The sequence below is a fragment of the Cricetulus griseus genome, chromosome X (assembly GCF_003668045.3).
Source record: "Cricetulus griseus strain 17A/GY chromosome X, alternate assembly CriGri-PICRH-1.0, whole genome shotgun sequence".
NCBI classification, from domain to species: domain Eukaryota; kingdom Metazoa; phylum Chordata; class Mammalia; order Rodentia; family Cricetidae; genus Cricetulus; species Cricetulus griseus.
The window spans coordinates 54,308,500-54,332,783 of record NC_048604.1 but is presented as its reverse complement, the minus strand read 5'-3'; the positions used below and the strand labels follow the sequence as shown (position 1 = coordinate 54,332,783).

The following is a 24,284-nucleotide window of genomic DNA, read 5'->3' as shown; positions in this document are numbered from 1 at the left end:
GAGTGCTGAATTACAGATACGATTCACCATACCTGGATTCTGAAGCTCTTTTAACAGGCTTTATTTCCAAAAACTATTTTTTATTCTTATCAAGTCACCCGAAATGATGTTTTCTACATATAAAATTGATTAAGGAGTGAAAAATTCTCAATTGTAGTGTCATTAAATGATGCTGCAATATGGAAACATTTAAAATAAGTTCAAAGTAAAGAACAAAATAAATAAGCATACACAGGCATGGAATGTGCAATACAGTTGAGATGATAAGTCTGGCTTTGATGTTACTGTTGATTATTGTAGTGTATTTATTTCACTAGACTAATTCAAAAAGTTTGTGCTGTGTCACCACGATATTAAGGGGTTTTAATATTTTTCAAATGGTATCAGACATAATTGAAATGTTTCTTGGGTGGTACCTGGGAAAAATTAAAGGATTCCTTCACTTCTGAACACTAGAAAATCTACAACAGAAACAAATTGTCTTGTTAATTTTTGCAACTGGAATACAGTGTAAAATTCATGTTTTCTTCTTAAAATTAAAATAACACCCAATTTGCTTATATGTGGATTTGAAGTTTTAAACTTTAGGTGAATGTGCTTCATCTATAATATCCATGTCACAGAGTTTGTCAGGGACTAGAGAGGAAGAACACTCTTACCTGGAAGGGAGAATAGAATATAGTGTTATGAATGGATAACAGGTATATGTGAATACAAATATTAAAAGGGAAGGGGAAAGGAAGATCAGGGGAAAGGAGAGAATATAAAGAGTGAATACAAACATTAAAGACATTTTGAAAAGCTATATGGAAGCTTTCAAAAACATATAAAATCAATTTAAATGTAGTTGCCATCTAGTAGGGGAAATGATGCCCCAACTAGAAACCCTGTGTTTCCAAATAAAGCCCCCAGTGCTTGAAATGAATGGTATTTTGGGAATAACTGAATACAATGTTTCTCTAGGAGTCCCCCAAACATTAGAGACCATTGCCAATGTAATGATTACCATACAAAACATTGTGATGAGGTTTTACTGCTACACACACTACTTACTTATGTCATTAAGTATAGAGCAATCAAGTTGCTGCCTAACTAGAAACTTTATCCTAACTTAGGTGGAAGATATTTTAAATGCAAGTGGTGGAGAAAAATATTCAGAATAATGAAACCTGGGATATGCAACAGTGAGTTGCCTACAAAATATATTGGTATTTTACTGTCAAGAATATGGTGTAAGCAACACCTTTTTAATTGCCTGAAAGACCCACTCAGTGATATTGGATCTACACTTGATACTGTTAATGAGGCAAAGAACATGTGGCTAGATGGGTCATGGGAGGTAGGTGAATACTTATTAATACTAAGCCAAATGAGCATAGCAGGAACTTTACTGAGTGAAGTATCTCCTGAGTCATTAAGCATCTATTTACTGTGTTTTAAAAAGATACATAACAGTTTCAGAAAGGGTTAGATACAGGCCTGTAGTTATAGCCATGGTTTCAACCTTTATTTTCATTTCATCAATGCATGTCATATTAAATCTTAGGACTTAAACAAATAATAATTAATTACATTCTGTGCTTAAAAATAAGTGTTTCATATTTCATATATTTACATTCTTTATGTGTGTGTGTGTGTGTTTGTATGTGTGTGTGTGTGTGTGTGTGTGTGTGTGTGTGTGTGTGTATGTGTGTAAAGTTTACTTACTCTAAACAGCAACACAGACAAAATGCCACATAAACACAAAGTGAGTGGTGAAGAATGAAGATTCTGGCCAACTTTGGGTCTGAGGCTCATAAGCAACAGCTCAGCTTTCTGAGGAGGATGAGGATGAAAATGATGAGAGATGGACAGTGTGGATTTGGAGGCCAGAGAACAGTGGGAAGCATGCCTGCAACAGATCGCAAAGAAATTAGCTCCTGGGGGGGTTACAAAGTACAAAAGTTTATCATTTTATAGCAGTTGCAATACTGAGAAAACTATAAAAGCAAGTTTTACATAATAATCAAAAATAAAAAAGATTGAAGGAAGAAACCTGTATGGAAAACTGGAGCAATTCAGTGAATTGAGACTGTATAAATGCCAGTGGGGAAAATGGCGCCCGCTCAACACTCCTAGGCAACTAGTAACTTTATGGAGCAACTAAGATCTGCAAAGGGTTGTAAGCAAGTTCTTGCCAAGCCAATCCCTTCCTCATCATGGAGTCACAGTGCCACATTTTATGAGGCGGCAAACTTCTTCACTTGTGCTTGAACACTTATCTCATATTCCACTCTGTTTTGGTAGTAAATTGCATAGGCCTCTGTTTGAGCTGGGTCTTACATATATTGTTCATTTAGAAGTTCTTATAGTCCTAATAAAATCTGTTTGATCGTGATAGCTGGCCTCCAGTCCTTGTCTTCTTCCAGGATGGACAGGCACACTGTGCCAGAAGGATACACATTTGGGTGAAACAGTGGTGGCTGAAATTTACATTTTGGTGGTGAGGACGGATAGTCATCCTTGAAAAGCATCCTTAGTTTGTACTAACCTCCTTCGCATGGATAGCACACTCCCAATTCATCAGTTCATCATGCCATCAGGGTTCTTTGTTGGGACAGACACAAAGCCAAAAGGGTGGTCCTTCCTCTAAGCTTTCCTTTCCTGGGCAAGTTGGCTGAGGGCAATCCCCAACATATTCAAAGTCCCTGGGAGACCATGGCCAGGACCTTTGTTGCTAGGCAGGCAGCAGCTGTGCTCCTTTGTTTTGCACTTCCTTCCACGTCCCTATACTCTTTATTATATATGTTCAAAACATTTTTATTTATCTTATAATATATAGTTTTATTTAAGAAGAAAATCAGCAGCAAATAAATAGACATGCTCCTAAGTAGCACAAATTAAACCTGATGAAGGAGACGAAATGACTGAAGACTGATGATATAATGTGTAGATTATTTATTTATACTGGTAGAGAAAATTTCATTGTACTATACCTTTAACATACATTACTTTACACTATATTTTGTTAACAATTTTATGTCATTGCAATTCTAACTTATCTCTGGAGAATTTGGTTAAGTATTATTAGAAAAATATACACTGTATTAATATTGATAGTAATATAAAGAATTTTACAAAAGACACTTTTATCTATTCAAAATATGTGGTGACTACTTAGATGTCTTACCAAGGGTTTTACGAAATTGACTCGATGTGTATACAGAGGTATGAGTGCCCTTACTTCAGAATGGAGGAATCTCAGAATAGAAGTGACCTGCCAAAGAATAGGATGCCATAAAACTGTACAGGTGCATTTCCTTGATGGTGTTTGTTTTTCCTGAAGCTCACTATTGTTCCTATTAAACACCCTCCTCTGAGTAGGAAAATTATGATTTTTGAATGCTATAAAACAAAGTAGGAAAGTAAAGGAAGAAAATGTGTCTAGTAAGTCTGTTGCCTCTAGACACAATGGCACACATCAACTTGCCTTCTCATGGCCACCTACATCAAAGTAGAATTTAATTGAATCAGTTCTATTATTATAGGTCAATTATTTGAGAAGTTGCATTTTTTAACTAGTTGAATTAGTGCTACTTTTATTTAACTGGTATTAAAATGATACTTTCATTCTTTTAAGTAACAATGTACTTATCATGAGAACTCATTTAAAATAGTGACAAGGCAGAAAAACCAAAGCATCCTTTTATTAAATTAGTATAATTACGCCATGAATGAGACATTATTTGAATACTTATATTCCAGGGCACTGCGCGAATTTCAACTTTTAAGGAATTGTCTCACTGATTATCTCAAAGGATGTTTGTCAATAAAAAATAATATTCTATTAGTCACTATTTAAAACCATTTATTCACTATTACAATGTATTCATGCTTCCTCTACTAATTTAGGTACAATATGCTCATGTGCACCACACCAGATCCATGTGTGGGTTTTTATTCACCTCAGTATTCTCATGAATAAAAAACAAGACAACTCATATAGGATGTATGAATTAATGAAATATTGAAATCTTACCTGTTGAATATACATTCAAATTTTGTTTTACTGCACAGATCCACTATTAAGTACAGTGCCTTGTACATTCTAGACCACAGAGCTACTTTCCTAGCCCTACGAGAGTCAGCTATTAGATATGGATTTTTTAATATAAACAATAAATCTCTTTGGAAATACTGTATCTAGACTCTAAGAAAATGATTAATTTCAGATGACTTACTATAAAAATGTTATTGAAACTTACATGGTCAAGATATTACCCAGCTAAATATATTATTTTCTTCTAATCTTCCTTTCAATGAATGTATAAAGGGGAAATATATCTGCACATATACCATACTAATTCAAGTGCAAATAAAATTAACAAGATCCTGGCAAAAGGAAAGCATTGTAAGGGAAACCATTTGCATCTGTTTTAGCTTTTGAAAATCTAAATATGATGCTAATACAAGTTGTTTCTGAGTTATTGAAATTTCTTCTAAGAATACCTTAATAGACTAATAGATTCATTCCTAATTTTGTTTTTTTCTAGTTAAATCAGAAGTATAAAAAAGTAGTTTGTACATAGTGAGTTGCTAATACTGATTTCTGATTTATGTTAACTTGTTTTTTTTAAGAATTATTACCTGCAAGTACAGTTTTTGATATGATATTATTTTGAAAACAAATGAGTGCAATTCCTAAGGTAGCACTAGGCTGTAACAATTCTAGGTGGAAAACAGCTCACTATATATGTGACTACTTTAATCTGAATGGTTTTATAGTCTGGGGAAAGAATCAATAGCCTATGATCAGAATAAAGTATATCATAATTGTTCGTACCATCAGTGGTCAGGGTGTTTTATTTCAAGTATACACAAATGGATTATTTATAATTATTCTTTGCAAATAAAATAGGTAAGCAGCCATTTCTTTACAATGTCCAATGAAAAAGCAAATTGCATATTTAGGGTAATTTATTCTCCCTTTCTTCTTCACATAGCATTTCATAAACAATTCCTGACCCAGTGTCTGTGAGCCAAAGGGGACAATATCCTCTAAGTAGGAAATACAGTGTAGCATAGAATTAACAATAATAATTAAGTTGCAGGAAATTACTAGTTGTCAGAGTGTTGAGGCTTGAAGCCAAGCTCTTGAGCCTGCTGAAGACAGTAGTATATTGATTAGAATTTAATCCTAAATACTTGAAAGTGCATTTTTTCCAAAAGGAATTTATTGGCACAGAATTAGTAGCTTAACCAAATATCAAATCTTGTCAGCTTTGTCCCATGTCAAGACCTCCCTTTGTTGGTAGAACATAGGAAAAATTATAGTTTGAAGATAGAGCTTCTTAAAGAATAAGATTTTAAATTATTTGAATGTGACCTCTTGCACTGAAATAAGTTTAATACCATTGAAAATATAATAATAATATAAAGTAGGTCATGTATATACCATTTTTTGCCATTAATAGTTAAAGTAAAGGCATCGCTTAAGGACACCTTTAAAGGAGACTGATGGGAAGTGAAAAGAAAGTGAACAGAAAAAGATGCTTTTGACATGTAAGATTTACAAGGTAATTCTTTCCCAAAAATGTTTCAATTTATATTTTCAAAAATATGCCACTATTCTAATATTTAGAATCTTTACTGTTTTGCAAGTGTAAAATTTGTTTATTTTTTATAAATTTAATTAAATTAGAAACAATATTATTTTACATACCAATCCCAATTCCCTGCCTCTGCCATCCTCCCCCGCCCTCCACCAACCCACCTATCCCATACCCCATCCACTCTGCAGGGAGGGTGAAGCCTTCCATGTTTAGAATCTTTTCGATTAATGTTGAGTTTTTATAGAGTGCTAGATACACCCACTTCTCTCTTCTGGTAACCTGCTGTGTTTATCTGCTCTCCTAATTAATGAGGTATTCTCACCTTGTGATTACCTAATTTTTACTTAATTACTTTATAATAATAAAGTTCATCTTGCGTTCCTTCCTGATAAGGATGAGATTTTTTTTAAATGCCCCAAATATTCTTCTTGTAGAAATGAAAATAATCACGGCACTGAGTTTTTTTCTCTTCTGTGAGTTTAAATATTAAAATTTCAAACACAACTTGACAAGGTTTTTATTAGTTTCATATGTACAATTGCTGGTCATTTATTGACTACCATGCATATATTTTCTCTAGAAAAATTCTACTTTTCCAAGTAAAAGTATATACTCTAGAATTTCATTATTATAAATATGTTCATAAATTTTTGACAGAATGGTCTTGATTACAAGTTCCTCAGCTTGCAGTTTAAAAGTTATTTTAATATATACTACATGTAAACAATTGGCCAAACATGATCTGAGCTTTTTAATGCCTGATAAAGTAAGCAAAATTAATCATATAAGAGCATTTTTATATTTATTATTTTTCATATTATAAATTTGCATTTAAAGTTATGTTTTCTTAAGGATTACAGTTCAAGTCTGCTATGAGAATGAGAGAAAAAAGTATGTTAGATGATTGATAGAGCTTTTCAATAATATTTATGCATATAAAACAATGAGATACGTTTTTTAAATCACTTGAATATTGAAAAGACAGTAACTAACCTAAAGTATCAACAGATGAGAATCCGTGAAAATAAGAATTTTCTATAGAGCAAAAGAAACAGTCACCAGACCATACAATGTATAAAATTGGAGAATAGCCTTACCAACCACACCATACCCAGAATTTAAAAAGAATTGAAGAAATTAAATAGCATGGAAATAAAACTGCAAAAAACCAGACAAATGAACAGAATAAACACTTTTTTAAAAAAGTAATATAAATTACTAAAAACTCTTTGAAAATATGTTCCATATCCCTAACAATCTGGGAAATATAAATTGAAAATTCCTTGAGATACTACCTCACCCCAATAATAATTACTATGTTGAAAAGGATGCATTTATTGATTCTTTATTCAATATAGCAAAAATATAATCAGCCTAGTTGTCCATCAATAGATGGATTAACAGTGAACTTTAAAATGGAATACACTTTCGATCTAAAGAAAAATCAATTTCAAAAATTTTAGGAAAATTGACTTAGAAATTATATCATCTGTGGTAATGTAATCTCAGAAATAAAAAAAACTTGCATGTTATCTCTCATTTGGAATTTAGACAATAATGCATGTATATATGTGTCTTAGGGTTATTAGTGCTTTGGCTGAACATGTAAAATTTAATATGAAGATCCATCGCTTCTATACAAAATGCCTATTATAAGTACATAGAAGTTCATTCAACTGTATAGAGTTTTTGTGTCTGATAATCTTGGTGTGTCATTTTGTTTGCTAGCTTTTTATAATAAAATTTATACAATTATAAGAAAAGTAATTCTCAATCCTTGCAAACTTAACCAGTCTAAGAATGCATTATTAAAATAAATCAATATTTCCTCAGCTATGTAACTGTTATTGTAATTTCCACAGTTAAATAAAATCATAACTACTATCTAAAATTGTGGGTACTCCAATGTATTCATCTAAATAACTTTTAAAAATTATATTTCAAATACAATTCACTAATTCCCATCAGTGTTTAATGTCATTAAACAATTATTAGCGCAGCTGCTTTTGGAACTCTACATTCAGTACTTCTTAATAGGATAATCAGTTATGACTGGCCAGTGAGATTTGAAGATGGGTACATTTATGATTCTTTTGTAGTAAGTATTACCTATGAGGTTTGAATATTTGTTTCAGAAAAACTCACAGTAATAAAATTACTTCCTCTTTTTAATGTACTTGAAAACTTAATCATAATTATTGAATAAATAGTTTTAATAAAAGTGACAGATTACTCCATGTTTAAGTTGTAAAATCTCTTTTTCTGATTCAACCTCCATTATTTCCATGGTCATTAGTACTTCCGTTTCATTTGGTTAGAATACTGCCAATGCGCTTACACCAAATGAGTGACAGTGTTGCAAAATACTTTAGGCATACTAGAATGTTTGAGTTCATAAAATGGATGACAAGATATTTGTGATCAGATAACAGAATTTCATTAAAAATTAGAAATTTTGCTGTAATTTATTATTGACCATGAAATACCACTAAATAAACTGCTACACAAGGAGCACCTGGCTGGTAATGATTCAAATTTTGGTGATGTGATCATAATGAGGAACCACCAACAATTCATATGCTATGAGATCAGTCAAGAGGACAAAGAGCTTGAGTCACAACATAAATTTCTGAGGTGTGTTATGAAAGCATAATTAGAAGACATGTTTTTGGAAAACCAACACCAATCTCCTTGGGTGATGAAAAGTAACAGTGTTACATCAATGTTCTTATCTGAATAAACAATTTCAAGCAGAGTTGGCAGACACCTTTCTTCCCCAAATCAACAATATGTTATCCAAAATAATCTGTCTTTTTTCTTAAAATTTTATAAGTTAAGGTTAGGCAGGATGGTGTGTTAACGTAATGGCAGAATTTGGCCTAAGGAAGAAAGTAATGAGAACAAGGAAACAAGTGAGTTACAAAGAAAGAAATAGAGAATAAATTATATAAATGTCTATAATAAGTGTGTGTGTGTGTGTGTGTGTGTGTGTGCGTGCGCGTGCGTGCGTGCGTGCGTGCGTGCGTGCGTGCGTGTGTGTGTGTGTGTAAACTATTCCCTGAGAATGGATTTCATTACTATTAGTAGATAAAGAACAATTAACTAACTAGGCATTGGTGGCACACGCCTTTAATCCCAGCACTCAGGAGGCAGAGGCAGGACGAACTCTGTGAGTTCGAGGCCAGCCTGGTCTCCAGAGTGAGTCCTGGTCTCCAGGATAGGCTCCAAACGTTAACACACCATCCTGCCTAACCTTAACTACACAGAGAAACCCTGTCTCAAAAAAACAAAAAAGAACAATTAAATAACGCATAAAGGTAGTTGCTAAAGGGTATATTTTGGAGAGCTGTTGAAATACAAAAAGACAGAGATGAGAAAGAAGTTCATTATCTTCATAGTTTTATGGTAAGTGTTTATGGGCAAGTGTTCACAGAGTAAAATATATTTTTTTTTATATTTCTGAAGACATATTATCACTGTGTAGCCCAGGGTCATTCAAAACTTGACTTCTTTCTGCTTCATCCACCTGCATTACAGGAGTACAAATATATCCTATCAGGCCAGGATTTGCAGAGATTTATAATAGGCCTAGAAAAGCATTCAAAGCCAGGTTATACAAGCTATCACAGGCTAAAGTAAGATGTTCACTGTATGAATTATAATTTTAAAAGAACATTAAGGAAGTAAAATGAAGAGAAACTGAAGAAGGCAAATAATAGAATTAGAGGAACTGGTTTCATGTGTTTTACAATGATCTTAGTATGAAAAATTATACTATACTAAGGCTGCATTAGGGAACTTGGAGATGTGAATGCAAATTGTGTAAACATTGAAATGTAGAATTTATCAGTTGTGTTGAGCAGAGGTGACAGAAGAAATTTGTGAGAAAAGTTCTAGGTTTTTCTCATGAATATAAGATAAAAGTAATAGAGCATAGATTATGTTTGATTTCACACCAAATACATTGAACTGCAAGTAGTGTATGACAATAGATATTTTAGAAATGGAAGTATCACAAGAAAGATCTCAGAATATTGACTGCTTTGGGAACTATTAGAACTTTGTCTCTATGTCACTTTCTTAATAATATCTACCAATTCCTTCTAGTCCCTCACTCATATGTTCAACATTCATAATCATCAGAATCAATGACATCAAAACTACTTTAGAATTAATCTTATATCTGTCAGAATGACTAAGATAAACAAAAAAGTGATATAACATGATAAGATATGGAGTAAGAGGAATGCTTGTACACTGTAATTGTGAGTGCCTACTTGTGCATTCATTGAGAATTGGTATGGTGGTGACTCAGAAAGATGGGAATCAATCTACTTCAAATTCCATCTATAACACTATTGGGCATATAGTCAAAGGATGCTGCATCCTACCACAAAGACATTTATTCATCCATGTTCATTGATGATTTATTCATGATAGAATAATCTGGAAACTAAGTTGATGTCCCTCAACAAAAATGGATAAAGAAAACTTGGTATATTTATACAATAAGGAATTATTCAGCAGTTAAAAAAGACATCATGAAACTAGTAGGCAAATGGGTGGAACTAGAAAAATAATCCTGAGTTATCTAAGTTCCAGAAATAAAAATGATGTGCATTCACTTATATATAGATATAAGCAATTAATTCAATGATGACAAACAATCCACAGTACCTACATAAAATTCTTAAAGAGTAAAAACAAATCCAACTAAATTTGTCAGGCTTGGTGGAAAGAACTTTTTTCTACTGAGATATCTTATTGCTCCTATATTTGAGTCTTTATTCATTTGATTTTCTCTTCTATGAGTGATTTTTCAATCTTCTTATAGTTTACAATTGTGTACTTTGGTGGGAATGACATATTGACTTAAAGGAGCCACTGCCATCACAAGAATATGCCACTATTTATGTTTGGGTCCTTGAGTCTTTTTGCATTAATATTTTATCACAGTGTATTTATATTGACTATGCCTTCTCCATTTAGGTTTTGATATTTGAAAAGATTGACAATTACAGATTCATCTTGATAATTCAAATTCATATCTCCACAAAACAGTAACAGAAGAAAATAATTTTAGAATAAAATTCTAAAATTTAACATGATGAAGTAATCACAAAACAGACATATGTCAACTAAGATCAGGACATATTTTAATATCGCTCCTTTGTATTTTATATCTAGGTAAAGAGTAAGATTCTGATTTTTTGAGTATATGGCTACAATTAGTTAACATAAGGCTGCATGGAACAGAGTATGCTATTATAATAGAGGATTTCATGTGCTAAAATTAAATCATCACAGTCACAGTGTACAATACTTTCCTTTAAAGGATTTATTGATTTTTCCTTATGAAGCCACTAAAGTCACTTTAAAAAGTGGCTTTATGATATAAACCTTAGAATATCTCAGTAGTGCTATCAAAACTTTAATGAGAAGAAAAGTAATTTGCAAAGTGAGTAAGTGTCTAACAAAAACAGAAATGAACCACCTTTCTCCACTACTTAAACACATTGACTGTCTAAACACATGCTTCTTGTAGGTTCTTCCTACATATTAGTCAAATACATGGACACAGGGGATTCAAGAGGACAGACTACATAAACACTCAATGTCATTCACATGCTATTCATCTTTTGATTCCAGGGAAACAAAGGTGTCTTTTGGACCAGTCTTGTGTGAATGAGAATAAGGTATTGAATAAATTGCTCACAAAATCCATGCTAAACTAATCCCCCAAAAGCTCCCAGTGGGCACATACAATTCTTACACAAATCTCTACAATGCTTCACTGAACTCCTGGGCCTCCCACACCTCAAGAAATGGGTCAGTGGAGCATTTTCCTACTTTTAAGACAAAAAGATCTCACTAAATTTTGGCTGAATGCCATATTACCTCTGCCATGAATATAAATTCAATAATTATTTCAGCTGAGACAATGGGCCTACTCATTTTGGGAAAGATCATTTACTATCAAGACTTGTAGAAACTCAGGGTAACTTCATCATTCACACTGTCACGTTTAAGTTATTAATTACCTACTATTAAATGCCAGGAATATAGATGAAAATGTTTTTGCTGCTTATATGAAGTAAAAATACTTTAAAACATTGACAGGATGACATTGTTTTTAAGAGTAAACAATTTTTAAGAGTTAATTTCCTAAGTGCATGTGAAAATCAAATGCTTTGGTAACTTGGAGAACAGTAAAGCATTTTTCAATCATCTTGACAATTTCTCTTAAAATACATAAACAGCGAAGTCAGAATCTGCTAAGATTTTCATAGTATATGAAGAAATAGAAGATTCTTTTCAGATTTTTTCTAAGATTTTCTTAATGTAAATGTTTCATGTTTTCTTAATTAAAGTGTTCTGCATTTATACATTGTCAGTTTATTTTCTATATGTCTTTTAACTTAAATACCAGAGCCACAAATTCTATTTAGTATTATATTTACTATTAGTCTTTGTCTTGTAAGTGTCCCTTATTTTATCCTCCTCTGGTAGCAAAAACATAAGAGAGTATGAAAACTGAAGAAAAATTTGAAGAATACTGCCTGAGTAATAAGGAGATAGCAATAAACATTGGCCTAAGTATTTGCCTCTTCCATCGGTGCTAGAATATTCTGACCACAAGCAACTATATCAAAACTCATTTCCTCAATATACTAATGAAAGAAATAGCCTTAATGGCATATCATGTTTTTCTGGGTTATAGTACAGTGTAAATTGTTGATGTTTGCACTCTTGGGATGAAAATTGTATTAAATAAAAGGAAAAACATAGCCAAGGACTGGATGATTAATCTGTAAGTTTTATAATTTTAAAACAAAGTACATAGGAAATGAGAAAATGAAATAATAAGAAAAAAGAGGGGAAATAGGAAGTAACCAAAAATTAATCCTCAAATGACAAAAAGAAGTTACTGCTATTGTTTTAATATATATTTGTACTTGAGAAGAAAGCTAAATTCACCTCCTTGTTCATATCTTCCTAAGAATATTCTTAGTCTTATTTTTAAGCAATATTTGAATAGATGTGTATATATTTCCTATGAGGATCCAATTACCCAAGAGGGTTATCCTAGCAATAAAGATGTGACAAGGGAAAAATTTATTAGATAACAACACATATATTAGATTTTAGGTAGTCTCCTTTTACTACCTTTAAATTATCTTTAGGACTGCTATAAAATATTATTTGTGGAACCAAGTATATTTGAGTTTGGGATTCTTTATTAATTATCTATTTTGGACAAAAAATTATCTGGAAGTGAACCACTATACAGCTTTCAGTATCTCCACTGTGATGACAGACTGTTGGTTTTGGGAGTTGCAAACCAATTCTAGATCATCCTCAAGAGTAACAATTTCTCTTAACTTCTGAGATGTCTTCAACTCATACTGAGCAAACTTAATGGTCCACAGACTCCTAAGATTTAAAATATTAGGGAATCATGATCAAAGTATATAGTGCCTTCATCCAGCAGCTGAGGAAATTAGAAGCAGATGTCCACAGCTAAACACTGAACTGAACTGGAATCCAGTTGCAGAGAAGGAGGACTGATGAGCAAAGGGGTCAAGACCATACTGGTGAAACCCACAGAAACAGCTGACCTGAACATGAGGGACCTCTTGGCCCACAGACTGATCACAGGGAAACAGAATGGAACTGATCCAGATTTCATGAATGTGGATGTCACAGAAGAAGGCCTTGGAAATCTTTGGTGCCTCTTGTAATAGATCAGTACTTATCCATAGCATAGGAATGGACTTTGGGAGCCCATTTCACATAGAGAGATACTCCGTCAGCCTAGACACACGGGGGAGGTCCTAGGCCCTATCCCAAAGGATATGACAGACTCCAAAGACCCCCATGGAAGATCTCACTCTCCCCAGGGAACAGAAATGGTATTGGATAGGTAGGGTGTTAGTGGGGGACAAGGGAGGATGGGAGGGAGAGGGCACTGGGATTGACATGTAAAACAGTCTTGTTTCTAATTTAAGTAAAAATGGAGAAAAAAACAAAGTATATGGTGATAATGAAAAAGGAAACACACTATTGGACAAAAGCTACTTTCATTCTTTGCACCTCTTGAAATTCACATTCTTTAATAGAAAGTGCAAGGATAACTAATATATTTCACAAGCCTCTACAATGAGTTCCAAATCTAGAACTTCACAATTATATTAAATATAAGACATTCCCTGTTTCTTCTACATGGGTCAGAAATTTATAGCAAAATAACATTCTTAGTCATATATTGAATGTTCATTTGAAAGTGCATTGTAATACAATGTAATAATATAGAGATTTTTTTCTTTTAGAGAATTTCTATAAAATTAGATAGACTCTTAGATGAAACAATCTAGAGGGGTATGACAAATATTTAAAACTGAATATCAAATAATTATAAAAAACTAATCCAAAGAAATAGATCATTCCAAGTCTGATTATCAATAATTTTATTACACTTTCTGAGTCTTTTACACAATATACAAGTGGAAACTTGAAAAAATGTTGACAAAGTATAAATTTCTCAAAGGCCCATACTCCTGGGAAACAGAAATTCTTCAACAGTTTATATTCTATGAAAGTGTTTGCCAAAATGAAATATATTCTCCACGATTTAGTCAAAACTCATAGATGAGTATTTGTTTATCTATGAGAATGTCAAACATAGTTTCTCCAGATTCCTGTTCTTCATAAATAATCTTGGTTGTCACCTTCATTGGATCTCAATTCAACTATGAGACAGCTACTGAGTTCCAGTATCTCCAGGGTGAAGACAGCCACTGTTGGACTACTTACCAATCTCTGCATGAGCAACTATTATAAATACCTCTTACAACCCATACCATCCATTTGACTCTATTTTTTCACACTATCTACTGTAAATGATTGGATGTTATGTGTCTCTCTGTTGACAAAATCTCACTACCCTGATGTGACAATTTTTAGCCTGTCTCCCTTAATGCACTGAATTTTGTACCACACTCTTCATACATTTTTGTCACTGATACATGCTAGGGTTATCTTGTAAAATCTAATCTCAATTGAGAAAATTCCACCAGATTGTCATGTTAAGTAATTTTATTATATGGTAATATCTGGATCAATAATTGATATTAGGGTACCTAGCTTATTTTGTGTGATATTAAAACTGGCTCAATGATGCTGAGGTCTATAAGAAAGCTATGTGATAAATTCAGAGAGAGCAAGTCAGCAAGCAGAATTCAATCATGGCTTCTGATTGAGGTCTTAAATCCAGATTTCTGACTAGATTTCCTACTAAAGCTTACCATAGAGAGGTTTGATCTATAAGATGAATTAAATCATTTGCTAACCAAGTTTCTTTTGCTCATAATGCTTTCTCAAAAGAATGAAAACCCTAACTAAGAGATCTCTTCTCTGTGATAGTGAGCATCTGATTTTGGCATAACCATCTTTTTAGCAGTCCTTTCCAAGGTGAACACAGCCAAATACTTTGCCTCCTACATTGTAAAATCAATTCACTAGTTTGTTTGACAGTCTCTTATAAGGTTAGATCTAGTTATGCCAGCAGCATTTGTTCAAAGGTTTTCATTTTTTCCATTGTACAATTTTTACTGTTTTGTACAAAATCAGATATTTGTGTGGATTGATACCAAGCTCTTCAATTTGATAGTGTTCAACATCCTTAATCATCAAGGAAATTAATATCAAAATGACTCTGAGATACCATCTTACACCTGCCAGAATGGCTAAGATCAAAAATACTGTAGACAGCTTATATTGGAGATGATTGGAATCAGGGGAACACTCCTCCACTGCTGGTGGGAATGCAAAGTTATGCAGCCATTTTTGAAACCAGTATGGTAGTTTCTAAGGAAATTGGGAATCAGTCTACCTCAAGACTCAGTGATAACCCTCTTTGGCATTTACCTAAATGATTCTCAATCATACCACAAGGACATTTGCTGACCTATGTTCATAGCATGATTATTTATTATAGCACAGACCTGGAAACAAGCTGGATGCCACTCAAACAAAAGAATGGAGATGGAAAATATGACACTCAGTGGTAAGAAATGATGACTTAGTGAAATTGAAATTTTTAGTCAGTTGGATGGAACTATAAAAAATCATCCTGAGTGTGGTAACCCAGACTAAGAAAGACAAACACAGTAGTTATGTATTCACTCATAAGAGGATACTAGATATGAAGGAAAGGATAACCAGACTACAATCCACAGTTCCAGAGAAGCTAGGTAACAAAGAGGATCTTAAGAGTATTACATGAGCCAGGCGTTGGTGGCACACGCCTTTAATCCTAGCACTCGGGAGGCAGAGGCAGGTGGATCTCTGTGAGTTTGAGACCTGCCTGACCTACAAGAGCTAGTTCCAGAACAGCCTCCAAAGCCACAGAGAAACCCTGTCTCGAAAAACCAAAAAAAAAAAAAAAAAGAGTAATACATGAATTACCCTGGGAAGGGAAATTAGATGAAATCTCTAGGGCAAACTGTGGGGCAGGAAGTTATAAGGGGGAGGGGAGGGAAGAAGAGAATAGGGGGTAACAAGATGGCCAAAGTGGAGCAGGGATACGATGGAAGAGCAATAACAGAGATATAATAATAGAGAGAGCCAATAAGGGCTTAGTGAAAAAATTGTGCTAGAATAACTCCCAAGAATATATAAGGAGAATATATGAGAATCCTAGCAATACTAGAGAGGATACTTGAACTGACTACCACTGTAATCAGATTGAGGAATACGCCAACTATCATCAGAGAGGATTCATCCAGTAATTGATGGAACCAGAAGCAGAGAAGATCTACACCCTAAGGAGGCCATGCTCCAGGAATCCAGTCAAAGACAGAGAGGAGGGAACATGTGAGCAAGGGAGGTCAAGATCATGATGGAGAAATCTACAAAGACAGCTGAACCAAACTTGTGGAAACTCATGAACTCTATATATACAATGTTGATGACTCCCGAGGATGGATATGGACCCTCCATTTATGGGAGACAGTTAAGCTTGGACTATCTAAAGTTCACCTGGCAGTAGAACCATGATACAAACCTGGTACATGCGCCAGCTTATTGGAGCTCATTCGTTAGGGTGGGATGCCATGCTTGGTGTCAGTAGAACCATAATATAATCCTGGTACATGTGCTAGGGAGAGGTGATGGAGGTGGGAGGAGGCAATGGGGTGGGAGCTGTGGTGGGCAATAGAAATGTGGTTGGAATGTAAAATGAAATAAAAAATAGAAAAAAATGATTAGAGCTAGTATTGTTTACTCAACTTTATCAAAGAAAAGTCTCTGTGTTTGACAAGTGAAAGCTTCAGTGTTTCATAATGTTCCCTTTATTGCAATAGTCATCTTCCATTCATGCATAAACGCTATTTTCAAGTACAATTTCTTTTTAAATTTGGTAATAATTACCCATTTCACTAAGTACACCTCACCCTTAATGATTATTTCTGTAGACATGTGCTGAAAATCAGAACATTCAGTCAACCTTGTAAGATGCTGTGTCTCATCATTTGGGCAAACTACTATAATTCTGATTAATAGTCTATCTGGAAAATTAGTTTTTCTGTCAGATTCCTGTCAAGATAAACAGTTTATAATTAAGGACTTGGCTCAGCTCACATATATATGGCAGAAAGGTTTTCAATAATAATTGAACTATTGCTCTTTCATAGACAAGATGACACCTCACCGTTCATGGGGGGAAATATTTGAGTATACAAATTGAAATTAAATATTTTTTGTGTGATGATTATTTATAACTTGGTTTTAATCTGTTATAATTTCTTATTTTATGTGACAATATTATTTAAGTATCTAATCATGAAATAGTCCTGTAAAACAATAGTTTGTACTAAAAATATTTTTTGATGACTGACACAGTTTAATTCTTGCTATTGTGGTAATTTATACATAGAAAACACAGTTGTTTACAACTAAACTACTAATCACTTTATTGTTGTGTTTATTAATTTTACAAAATTATTTGAGTACACTCAAAATACTTAGCAGTGATTTTCTAGAATTGGTGATTAAAATATCCCATCTAGAAATGTGGAAACAATAAGTGTAAGCAATGATTTGCAACTTTACTTTGCATTTGTGATTTATCATTGTAATTGAGAATACAAGCAAAGAGTCAGGTATGCTACCTCACTTCTATTTCTCAGGACCCCAGAAGCCAAGATCAAAAAATCTACCTCAGTTTTGATACCAAGTAGTGATACCTGTAGTGAATTGAGGCCATCATGGTCTATAGAGTGATCTGACATCTCCAAAAACAGAAAAGGAAAAACATAAAAGAAAGACAGAAAGAGAGAGAAAGAAAGAAAGAAAGAAAGAAAGAAAGAAAGAAAGAAAGAAAGAAAGGGAGGAAAGGAGGAAGGAAGGAAGGAATGTGAGGGAGGGAACAAGGAAGGAAGGGAGGGAGGGAAGAAGGGAGGAAGGGAAGAAGGAAGGAAGGAAGGAAAGAAATATGAATGGAAGGAAGGAAGGAAAGAAAGAAGAAAGAAAAAAGAAAGAAAGAAAGAAAGAAAGAAAGAAAGAAAGAAAGAGAAAAAAGAAAATAAAATCTGGCCTACTACCAATAAAGAAAATACACTGTAGGTAGTGAATTCATATCTGTCCATTTTCCAAGAAATGTACCCTACATCTCCAATGCTTTTTTACAAACCTGGCCAATGAGTTATTAGTGGGCAAAGAGTTAATGACCAAGAAATTTTGAAGATATTTTATCATAGTTACAGACAAAGAGGAGAAAGAAATATCAGTTATCATATGCATTAGAAATATTGCACAATGAGTCTCAGGAGGAAAAAGCCTCTTGGATGCAAGCCTTAAAACTTTAGTTCAGTGTCTTGAACACCCAAAGCAGGTGGGAGCCTATTCCTGCAAGTTACCATCTGATCTCCATATGAAAGTAAGTGTATAAGTCTCCACCCCCATAAACAAACAAATAAATAAATGGTTAAATGAGTAAGGAATAAACAAATAAATGAAGGGACCAAAGCAATGAAAAAGAAAGACCAACAAGTAAAATGAGAAAGTAAGCCTAGACACACAGTTTCTACTCTGACATGTAGTATTTAAAGTCATCAGTTACTGGATGAAGGTTCTATGACGACAATTAAGGTAGTCATCAATCTGATTACAGGTGAAGGCAAGTTCAATTACCCTCTCCACTATTGCTTAGGATCTTAGCTGGAGTCATGTTTGTGGATTCCTTGGAATTTCCCTAGTGCCATGTTTCTAACTAACCTCCATAATGGCTACCTCTATCAAGAAGTCTCTTTCCTTGTTCTTCCTTTCTGTCCTTCACGCAAGGAGACCATCCCATTCCCTCATGTTCTCCTTCCTCTCCCCTCCTCTCCTCCACCCTCCCCTTCTACCCTTCTGCCTCTTCCTAACCTCCTGTTTTACTCATAATATCTTTTCTATTTCCATTTCCAGGGGAGACATGTATGTTTCTCTTAGAGTAATCCTTGTTACCTAGCTTCTTTGGGGTTGTAGACTATAGGCTGGTTATACTTTGCTTTATGTCTAATATTCACTTATGAGAGAATATATACCATGTTTGTCTTTGTGGGTCTGAGTTACCTCACTCAGGATGATTTCTTCTAGCTCCACCCATTTGCCTGCAAAATTCCTTAATTGTCATCACAGAACCTTGATCCAGTAACTGATGGAAACAAATGCAGACATCACAGATAATTACTGGGCCAAACTCCTGGACTCTAGGCAAACAAAGGCAGGAGCAATAATATGAGCAAAGGGGTCAAGACCATGATGGAGAAACCAACAGAGACAGATGACCTTAGCTAGTGGGAGCTCATTGAATCCACACTGACAGCTGGGATACCTGCATAGGACTGAACTAGGGCCTCAGTTTGTGGGTGACATTTGTGAGGCTTGGGCAGTTTATGGGGTCACTGGCAATGGGACCAGCATTTATCCCTAGTACATGAACCTGCTTTTTGGTGCCCATTTCCTATAGAGGATTAACTTGGTCAACCTAGATACAGAAAGAGAGCCTTGGATCTGCATCACAGTGATATGACAGTCTATGTTAACTACTCATAAGAAGCCTCACTCTCTTTAAGAAGTGGATGTGAGTGGGGAAGGAGAAGGTGGGGTGCAAGAGAATGGAAGGGAGGGCCAGCTGGGATTGGTATATAAAATAAAATGGATTGTTTCAAAAAATAAATAAAGGATGGGCCATAAAAATAAAATGTACATTAAAAAAGAAATTTATCAGATGTGTAATTATTACATGGTGACACTGTTTTTAATAATGAGGTGCAGCATGCCTGTGATTCCAGAACATGTGAGCCAGGGGAAGAAGGTGGTAAATTGGTGGCCATAATACGTTATGTAAAGATTTCAAGGGCAACTAAGCTACATAGCAAGGAAAAAATGAAGCACAGGAAAAATAGTTCAATTTTATGGGCTGGCCTAGCATTTTCCATACCCTGAGTTTGATTCACCAGATTAAGAAAGACAGAAAGAAAGGAAGAAGAAAGAAAGAAAGAAAGAAAGAAAGAAAGAAAGAAAGAAAGAAAGAAAGAAAGAAAGAAATTCAAGCATTTGGACCAGAAATGCTAAAGACCACTCACCTCCAAACAAATTGTGATAGGAGTCTGAAGGCTATATCTTTAGCCAGGAAAACACCACAAATGCAAAAAAAAAAATTGAAAATCCAAAGCATGTGAACTAGAATTGTTAATCAGCTGATGTAGTGCTTTACTACCATGCACAAAGCTTTACACTCAAGCCCCAGCATTCCAGAAAATGGGTATAATGAGGTGGTGGGAACAGGGGATCAGAAGTACAAGATATTCTGCTATATATGAGTTTGAGGCCAACCTGTAAATATATGTGATTTCTGCCCATTTTGGGGGAGCCAAATCTCAGGGTTGGGCATGAGATCCCAGGCAATTCTTGGCTGGCCACATAGTTGTATATTAACTTTTGCACAGGAGCTACTTAGAACCTCAGCTCAAGAAAAAGACCCAGACTTCCACCCACAGGCTCAGTCACCTAGGCAACCCTTCCTGGACCTCTTACTCATAAACTATTTACCCTGCCAAACATCCTCTTTGTGGCTTCCTAATATCCAGCCTACACTAACACCTGACTCACAAACAACCCATTCTATCTTCCCACATATCCTGCTCTGCCAACAATATAAGCTAACCTGAGAAAAAAGTAATGTTTGCCACTTGATCAGAATCCTGTCTTGTGGTCGTTCTTTCTGCATCTCTTGTCGCCATTCCATATCCCTGACTCTTTTGCCCCAGGTTGATGTCCTGCAGGTTGGACTACTGGCAACCAACGTGGGGCTGGATAGAGTTGGGGATCTGGGAACTTCAGTGCTCATTAGAGGGACTGCCCGTCCATGCAGTGAAGCATCCACAACAAGGTCGAGTGAGAGCCTCAGTTGGAGGAAGACCCAACAGCCTGACCAGTGCTTGGGACTTCCGGTTCATGAGCACCACCTACATGGAAAAGGTGAGTAATGGGACAAGCATTTAGCAAGGAAGATTTCTTTCTTTCTGTGGTCAAAGAATCCCTCCAGACTCAGGGAACTTCAGTTAAGAAAAAACAATTAAGAAAATTCTTCCTTTTCATTGGGGATCTCTGTCCCTGGTTTCCCCAAGAAGGGACCATAAGTGAGAAAAAAATGGGCTCAAGTTGGAAACTGCCTTCAAGATTATTATGAGACTTTTGGGCCTGAAAAAATCCCTGTGCATGTGTTTAGTTACTGGAATCTCATCAATGATATCCTCAAAGTACATAACCATTGGCCTGATCTTCAGGAGTTGGTTAAGGAGGGTGAAAGGGTGAAAAGATCCTTAAGCGCCTGTCTCAAGATAACTCTAAGGAAGAAAATAAACCCTCTACTCCCCAGCTGTCTCATGATACCTCCCCTCCCTCGCTGGAACTTGGGCCTTGCCCCTACTTGTCTGGGTCACAGACTCCCAAAGGTATCCTGGCTTCATGCCCTGAAATCAAAATCCAGATGACTCCCGAGGAGACTTCTGCCCCACCACAGACACATGTGCTCTTTCCCCTCCTTTCTTTCCATGAAGGCCCACTGGACCCCCTGACACCACCACCCTAGAAGAAGAGGCTGCTTGCTACCATAATGCTGACTGGCTGCCTCTAACCGCTAATGCACCCCCACTGAGTCACAAAATCCCATCCCATAAATACCCACCTCCTTTCTTCCCCCCAACCTATGATCCCACACTTCGTGACCTAATATTTCACAGTAATATTGCCGCCCAATGCTCCCAAACCATATATAATCCAGACCATTTAAAGGCTCCCATTTCAAGCAGACAGCAACAAATCCAACTCCTTACTAAACTAAGAGACTTAGGCGCTCAACTTTCCAACCTTACTTCCTTCTCCCTGGATTCTCACAAACCTATTAATAAAACAAAAGACAAAGCCCTCAAAATCACTCTTAGTGCTTCCACTTTCACTTCATAGGGGTAATCAAATCCCTCGTCCATCAACAGATGCCTCCTCTGGGTAAGAGGACTCAGGAGATGATATCCCTGACACTCCTGCCCCCTCAGGAGGAGAAACCACTCCTTTACAATCCCCTGATAACCCCCCTATGCGATATACCCCTTTAGACTTAAAAATTCTTGAAACACATAAATTGGCAGTCTCCAATTATGGTCCCACAGCCCCTTCCACTCTCGCCCCTTTTGAAAATATTACAGAGGCATGGCTCACTCCTAATAGATGGTATCAACTAGCCAGAGCCACCCTAAACAGAGGCGACTTTGTTTTATGGAAATCTGAGTTCGCTGAGCTGGCTAAAGACATGGCTAGAAAAAAATGCTGCTGGTGCTGAGTCCCATACTTGGACAGCTAACAAGATCCTTGGCAATCCACCTTTTGACTCCCTTGAGGCACAGATCACCTTCTCCAGAGGCCTCCTCAAGCAAATCAGACAGGGATGTTTAGAAGCCTGGTACAAACTCCCCCAAAGGGCATCACCACAGGATCCCTTTCAAAGATCATCCAAGATCCTGAGGAGCCCTATAGCTCTTTCATCAGCCATCTCACGGAGACCCCTGAACTCCTCTTTGGTACACCTGAGCCAGATAACCCTTTTATTAAAAACAACTCACCTTCTTAAATGCCAATCCAGCTTGTCAAGATATTCTTAAACATCAACTTACGGAATCCCTTTCCACGTATGTGCGCCTTTGCGCAGGAGCGGGCACCAGTCATTTGATAGGCTTGACAATTGGCACAGCTTTAAAGAAGGCTGCCATAGATGGCCTACAAAAAACCTGCTTCAATTGCAAACAGCCCGGGCATTTCTCTAGAGAATGCCCCTACCCCAGGCCTAATGCTACTCCTCAGCCCCCAAGTCTCTCCACTCCTTCACCCCAGGCACTTCTGCCTCAGCGCCCACTCCCAAATACCCTCTGTCCCCGGTGTATGCATGGCCACCATTGGAATAATGAATGCCATTCCAAGACGGATGCTCAGGGATGCCCATTACCACCTCAGAGTCCGGGAAACTTTTTCTGGGGACAACCTCGGGTCCCCTAATCTGGCAACCCCCGGGGCCCAGGGACCAATGCCACCCCCCAACCCCAATCCTTTTTTCACCCCACAAAACCTTCCCATGTCTCAGACCTATGGAGGGGATCAAAAACCAGCCCAGGACTGGACCTCGGTCCCTCCTCCGCCACAATATTGACCCCTGAGGCAGGAATCCATACTATGCCCACTGGCACTTTCAGACCCCTACCACTCAATACTTTTGGACTAATTCTACGGAGAGTTTCTACCACACAAAAAGGCCTCCAAATCTTCCCTGGTGTTGTTGGCCCGGATTCCCACACTGAAATAAAAATCCTTATACAGGCCTCCCAAGGAGTCCATACTATATTTAAGGGACAAAAAAATTGCTCAATTAGGACTTTTTCTCCTGACTCACCTAAATTCCAATAACAAACAGCTAGCTAGGTCCTCCTCAGATTTTGGGAAGACAGACGTCTTCTGGGTCTGAGAGATCACAGCATCATGCCCTACACTCACCCTTTGCCTGGACGGCAAGACCTTTACCGGCCTCCTCGAGATTCTCTGTTACAATAAATGTTTCTGCCAAAAGCCACCGAGCCCCACCACCACATGTGCAATTTATGCCAGCTGCCCGCCCAAGTTAGGGCCCAAATGAATACACAGAGAGACTTGTATTAGGTTCAAAGCTGTTTGGCCAATGACTAGGATTCTCATCTGTTAGCTCAGTCTTAATTATCATAAATCTGTATATTTTATAAGGCTTATCTTATCAGATGCCTTATTGGCATCCCTCCTTGCCAGTGGCTCACAACCCGCCACTGGAGGAGGAAGGAGAAAAGAGGGCACTTCCTGTTTCTCCTCACTCAAATATGAGTCTCCTTGCTATGTCACTTCCTGCCTGGATCACCACTTTTCTTCTACATTTCCCAGAATCCTCTTTGACTCCTAGTCCTGCCTAACTTGCTGCCAATTGGCCAAACAGTATTTTATTCAACAATCAATAAGATAAACATACATAGTATATTCCCCATTATCTCCTCTTTTCTGTCTAAATAAAAAGAAGGGTTTCTTATCTTTTATAATAACTGGAGAAAACTATAACCATAACTATCTGTCTTCAAC

The 24,284-nt window shown here is 36.1% G+C and overlaps 1 pseudogene; it reads right to left on the bottom strand.

Annotated features, from left to right (window-relative positions):
• Positions 1 to 2,219: 2,219 nt before the first annotated feature.
• On the bottom strand, positions 2,220 to 2,682 carry LOC100767320 (annotated as a pseudogene).
• Between the last annotated feature and the right edge of the window lie 21,602 nt (positions 2,683 to 24,284).